Source organism: Phyllobates terribilis, unplaced genomic scaffold (assembly GCF_046119375.1).
Source record: "Phyllobates terribilis strain yellow unplaced genomic scaffold, ASM4611937v1 Scaffold_5__5_contigs__length_657084704, whole genome shotgun sequence".
NCBI classification, from domain to species: Eukaryota; Metazoa; Chordata; class Amphibia; order Anura; family Dendrobatidae; genus Phyllobates; species Phyllobates terribilis.
In genome coordinates this window covers 195,986,122-195,992,121 of record NW_027362765.1, presented here as the reverse complement: position 1 = coordinate 195,992,121, position 6,000 = coordinate 195,986,122, and positions in this window count along the sequence as shown.

Here is a 6,000-nt window from a genome sequence, read left to right as displayed (position 1 = left end):
TTCCCATGACTCTCGCGTTCTCAAAATTTTGGGTGACAGTCATTACAGGTTGGTGACACTTCTAGACCCACGCTACAAGGAGAACTTTATATCTCTTATTCCTGAGGCGGACAGGTCTACAAAAATGAGGAAGTACCAGAAGGCCCTTGTTGCGGAGCTATTAAAAAAATTCCCATCTGAAAACACTGGCGGCAGAGGGCACACTTCGTTGGACAACCAAGGAGTACAGGCAAGAGAGACACAACTTCAATCCAGCAGAGGCAGGGGAACACTGTCAAAGTTCTGGGAGAGTTTCCTCAGACCCTCCCATCGCATAGGCCCTGAGGCGCAGGGTACTCTCACAAGGAGTGCAAAGTTTGGGAAGATGCTGAGGGAGTACCTTGCCAACCGTACCAATGTACTCTGTGATTCCTCTGTGCCTTATAATTATTGGGTATCCAAGCTGGATACGTGGAATGAACTGGCTCTCTATGCCTTGGAGGTCCTGGCCTGCCCTGCCGCCAGCATTTTATCAGAGCGGGTTTTTAGTGCCGCTGGTGGAATTGTAACTGATAAGCGCATCCGCCTGTCAACTGAAAATGCTGACAGGCTGACTCTTATAAAAATGAACAAGGGCTGGATTAGGCCAGACTTCTCAACACTAGAGATGAGCGGTGTTCGACTAGAACTGTTCGCCAATCTCAAATTCGAGCTGTTTTGGGTGGTGTTCGAGTTGTTCGACGAACCCGAACGATTTGCAAAAAATTCGGCTGTTCGAGGTTATGTTCGATAACTGTTCGTGCACCAAAAGCGTGTCCTGCATGTCTGGCGCTATTTAGAGCACCAATCATGCAGGGATTGTCTGCCACTCACTGTAATGCCACAGCCATGGTGGTTGTGGCATTACAGTGATTGCCCAAATCGATGGGAACAGTGCTCACAGTGAAACATGAAAAGCCGGCAATTCAGCAGCGGCATACACCGGTACCCGACAATTTAGAACCGAAAGAATAGAGCTTCACACATAGATTAGATAGATAGAAACATGTCAGTCACACATATAAGAAGCACAGTGACAGTGTTGCTTACTGTACTTGTCATTTAGTGTAAAGGATTTATCAAAAAAAATAATAGTGTTTTCATGCACCGTCTCTTTAAAAAAGCCGGCTGGCAATTAAGCATCTGTACCCGACAATTTAGAATAGAAGGAATAGAGAATCACACATAGATTAGATAGATAGAAACATGTCAGCCACATATATACGAAGTACAGTGACAGTGTTGCTTACTGTACTTGTCATTTAGTGTAAAGGATTTATTAAAAAATATAATAGTGTTTTCATGCACCGTCTCTTTAAAAAAGCCGGCCGGCAATTCAGCAGCGGTACCCGACAATTTATAACAGACAGAATAGAGCTTCACACATAGATTAGATAGATAGAAACATGTCAGTCACATATATATGAAGTACTGTGACAGTGTTGCTTACTGTACTTGTCATTTACTGCAAAGGATTTATTAAAAAAAATAATAATGTTTTCATGCACCGTCTCTTTAAAAAAGCCGGCCGGCAATTCAGCATCTGTACCCGACAATTTATAACAGAAAGAATAGAGAATCACACATAGATTAGGTAGATAGAAACATGTCAGTCACATATATATTAAGTACTGTGACAGTGTTGCTTACTGTACTTGTCATTTACTGCAAAGGATTTATTAAAAAAAATAATAGTGTTTTCATGCACCGTCTCTTTAAAAAAGCCGGCCGGCAATTCAGCATCTGTACCCGACAATTTATAACAGACAGAATAGAGCTTCACACATAGATTAGATAGATAGAAACATGTCAGTCACATATATAATAAGTACAGTGACAGTGTTGGTTACTGTACTTGTCATTTAGTATTAAAATAAAGGATTTATTATTAAAAAAAATTGGCGTGGGGTTCCCCGTAATTTTAGTCTCTAGAGGAGGTTAAGCAGACAGCTGGGGCAGATGTTTGAAGCCTGGGAAGGGGGTAATACCCACGGAGCTTCCCAGGCTACTAATATCAGCCCCCAGCTGAATACCTAGCCTTTACTAGCTATTAAAATGGAGGACCCCCCCCAAAAAAATGACGTGGGGTCCCCCCTAATTTAATAGCTAGCAAAGGCTAGGCAGACAGCTGGGGGCTGATATTAATAGCCCAGGAAGGGAGCCATGAATATTGGCCCCCTCCCAGGCTAGAAACACCAGCCGTCAGCCGCCCCAGAAATGGCGCATCCATAGGATGCGCCAATTCTGGCACTTAGCCTCGCTCTTCCACGCTGCCCTGGTGCGGTGGCAGGGGGTAATAGGGTTGGGGTTGATGTCAGCTTATAATGCCAGCTGACATCAAGCCCAGGTTAGTAATGGAGAGGCGTCTATAAGACACCCCCATTACTAACCCCATAGTCAAAGTTAAAAGAAAACACAAACACCCAGAATAAAGTCCTTTAATTGAAATAAAGACACATTCCTTTATTGTTCTAAATTAAACCATACTTACCGTCACGCCCATTCCAGCTGAAGCCAACGATCTCCTGCAATAAAAGAAAAATAATAAAGCAACCTCATCCTTACCTTTCCATGGTTCCCACGACAGCTTCAGCTCTGCTACATCGAGATAACAGGCTGGACCGCAGCAGAACGCTGCCATCCAGCCTGTCATCCCGCAGACACTGAGAAGCGCAGGCATGCTTGCGCTCTGCAGTGTCTGGCTGTGACGGCATAAAGATGAGACGAGTTCATGTCCAATGAACTCGGCGCACCTCATGCACGTCACTGACAGAGTGGGAGAATTCTCCTGCACTCAGCACTTCAGCGTGAGAATTCTCCCACGCTGTCAGTGACGTGCATGAGGTCAGCTGAGTTCATTGGACATGAATGAGCTCACCTCATGCACGTCACAGACAGCGTGGGAAAATTCTCACGCTGAAGCGCTGAGTGCAGGAGAATTCTCCCACGCTGTCAGTGACGTGCATGAGGTGCGCCGAGTTCATTGGACATGAGCTTGTCTCATCTTTATGCCGTCACAGCGAGACACTGAGGAGCGCAAGCATGCCTGCGCTTCTGAGTGTCCGCGGGATGACAGGCTGGATGGCAGCTTTCTGCTCCGGTCCAGCCTGTCATCTCGATGTAGCAGAGCTGAAGCTGTCGTGGGAACCATGGAAAGGTAAGGATGAGGTTGCTTAATTATTTTACTTTTATTGCAGAAGACATTGGCTTCAGCTGGAATGGGCGTGACGGTAAGTATGGTTTAATTTAGAACAATAAAGAATTGTGTGTTTATTTCAATTAAAGGACTTTATTCTGGGTGTTGTGTTTTTTTAAATACTTTACTAGAAATTCATGGTGGTCATGTCTAATATTGGCGTGACCCCATGAATTTCGGGCTTAGGGCCAGCTGATAATGCCAAGCTGGCCTTAACCCCTTTATTACCCAGTGAGTCACCGCACCAGGGCCCTGGATGAGTTGGGTACAGCGCCAGAAGATGGCGCTTCTATGAACGCGCCATTTTCTGGGGCGGCTGCGGACTGCAATTTGCAGCGGGTGGGGCCCAGAAAGCTTGGGCCTCCCTGCGCTGCGGATTCCAGCTCCCAGCTGCCTAGTTGTACCTGGCTGGGCACAAAAATAGGGCGAAGCCCCACGCATTTTTTTTTTAAATTATTTCATGAAATTCATGGAATAATTAAGAAAAAAAGGGCTTCCCTATATTGTTGTGTCCAACCAGGTACAAATAGGCAGCTGGTGGTTGGGGGCAGCCCGTCCCTGCCTGCTGTACCTGGCTGGACACAAATATAGTGCGAAGCCCCACGTCAATTTTTTTTTAATTATTTCATGAAATAATTTTTTTAAAAAAGGGCTTCCCTATATTGTTGTGTCTGGCCAGGTACAAATAGGCAGCTGGTGGTTGGGGGCAGCCCGTTCCTGCCTGCTGTACCTGACTGGACACAAATATAGGGCGAAGCCCCACGTCAATTTTTTTTTAATTATTTCAGGAAATTCATGAAATAATGAAAAAAAAATTGATGTGGGGCTTCGCCCTATATTTGTGTCCAGTCAGGTACAGCAGGCAGGAACGGGCTGCTCCCAACCACCAGCTGCCTATTTGTACCTAGCCGGACACAACAATATAGGGAAGCCCTTTTTTTCTTAATTATTCCATGAATTTCATGAATTTAAAAAAAAAATACGTGGAGCTTCGCCCTATTTTTGTGACCAGCCAGGTACAACTAGGCAGCAGAGGGGCTGGAATCTGCAGCGCAGGGAGGCCCAAGCTTTCTGGGCCCCACCCGCTGCAAATTGCAGTCCGCAGCCGCCCCGGAAAATGGCGCGTTCATAGAAGCGCCATCTTCTGGCGCTGTACCCAACTCATCCAGGGCCCTGGTGCGGTGGCTCACTGGGTAATAAAGGGGTTAAGGCCAGCTTGGCATTATCAGCTGGCCCTAAGCCCGAAATTCATGGGGTCACGCCAATATTAGACATGACCACCATGAATTTCTAGTAAAGTATTTAAAAAAAACACAAACACCCAGAAAAAAGTCCTTTAATTGAAATAAACACACAATTCTTTATTGTTCTAAATTAAACCATACTTACCGCCACGCCCATTCCAGCTGAAGCCAATGATCTCCTGCAATAAAAGTAAAATAATAAAGCAACATCATCCTTACCTTTCCATGGCTCCCACGACAGCTTCAGCTCTGCTACATCGAGATGACAGGCTGGACCGCAGCAGAACGCTGCCATCCAGCCTGTCATCCCGCAGACACTGAGAAGCGCAGGCTTGCTTGCGCTACTCAGTGTCTGGCTGTGACGGCATCCAGATGAGCCGAGGTCATGTCCAATGAACTCGGCTCACCTCATGCACGTCACTGACAGCGTGGGAAAATTCTCACGCTGAAGCGCTGAGTGCAGGAGAATTTTCCCACGCTGTCAGTGACGTGCATGAGGTGAGCCGAGTTCATTGGACATGACCTCGGCTCATCTGGATGCCATCACAGCCAGACACTGAGGAGCGCAAGCATGCCTGCGCTTCTCAGTGTCTGCGGGATGACAGGCTGGATGGCAGCGTTCTGCTGCGGTCCAGCCTGTCATCTCGATGTAGCAGACCTGAAGCTGTCCTGGGAACCATGGAAAGGTAAGGATGAGGTTGCTTTATTATTTTTCTTTTATTGCAGGAGATCGTTGGCTTCAGCTGGAATGGGCGTGATGGTAAGTATGGTTTAATTTAGAACAATAAAGAATTGTGTCTTTATTTCAATTAAAGGACTTTATTCTGGGTGTTTGTGTTTTTTTTTTAACTTTGACTATGGGGTTAGTAATGGGGGTGTCTTATAGACGCCTCTCCATTACTAACCTGGGCTTGATGTCAGCTGGCATTATAAGCTGACATCAACCCCAACCCTATTACCCCCTGCCACCGCACCAGGGCAGCGTGGAAGAGCGAGGCTAAGTGCCAGAATTGGCGCATCCTATGGATGCGCCATTTCTAGGGCGGCTGACGGCTGGTGTTTCTAGCCTGGGAGGGGCCAATATTCATGGCTCCCTTCCTGGGCTATTAATATCAGCCCCCAGCTGTCTGCCTAGCCTTTGCTAGCTATTAAATTAGGGGGGACCCCACGTCATTTTTTTTGGGGGGGTCCTCCATTTTAATAGCTAGTAAAGGCTAGGTATTCAGCTGGGGGCTGATATTAGTAGCCTGGGAAGCTCCGTGGGTATTACCCCCTTCCCAGGCTTCAAACATCTGCCCCAGCTGTCTGCTTAACCTCCGCTAGAGACTAAAATTACGGGGAACCCCATGCCAATTTTTTTTAATAATAAATCCTTTATTTTAATACTAAATGACAAGTACAGTAACCAACACTGTCACTGTACTTATTATATATGTGACTGACATGTTTCTTTCTATCTAATCTATGTGTGAAGCTCTATTCTGTCTGTTATAAATTGTCGGGTACAGATGCTGAATTGCCGGCCGGCTTTTTTAAAGAGAC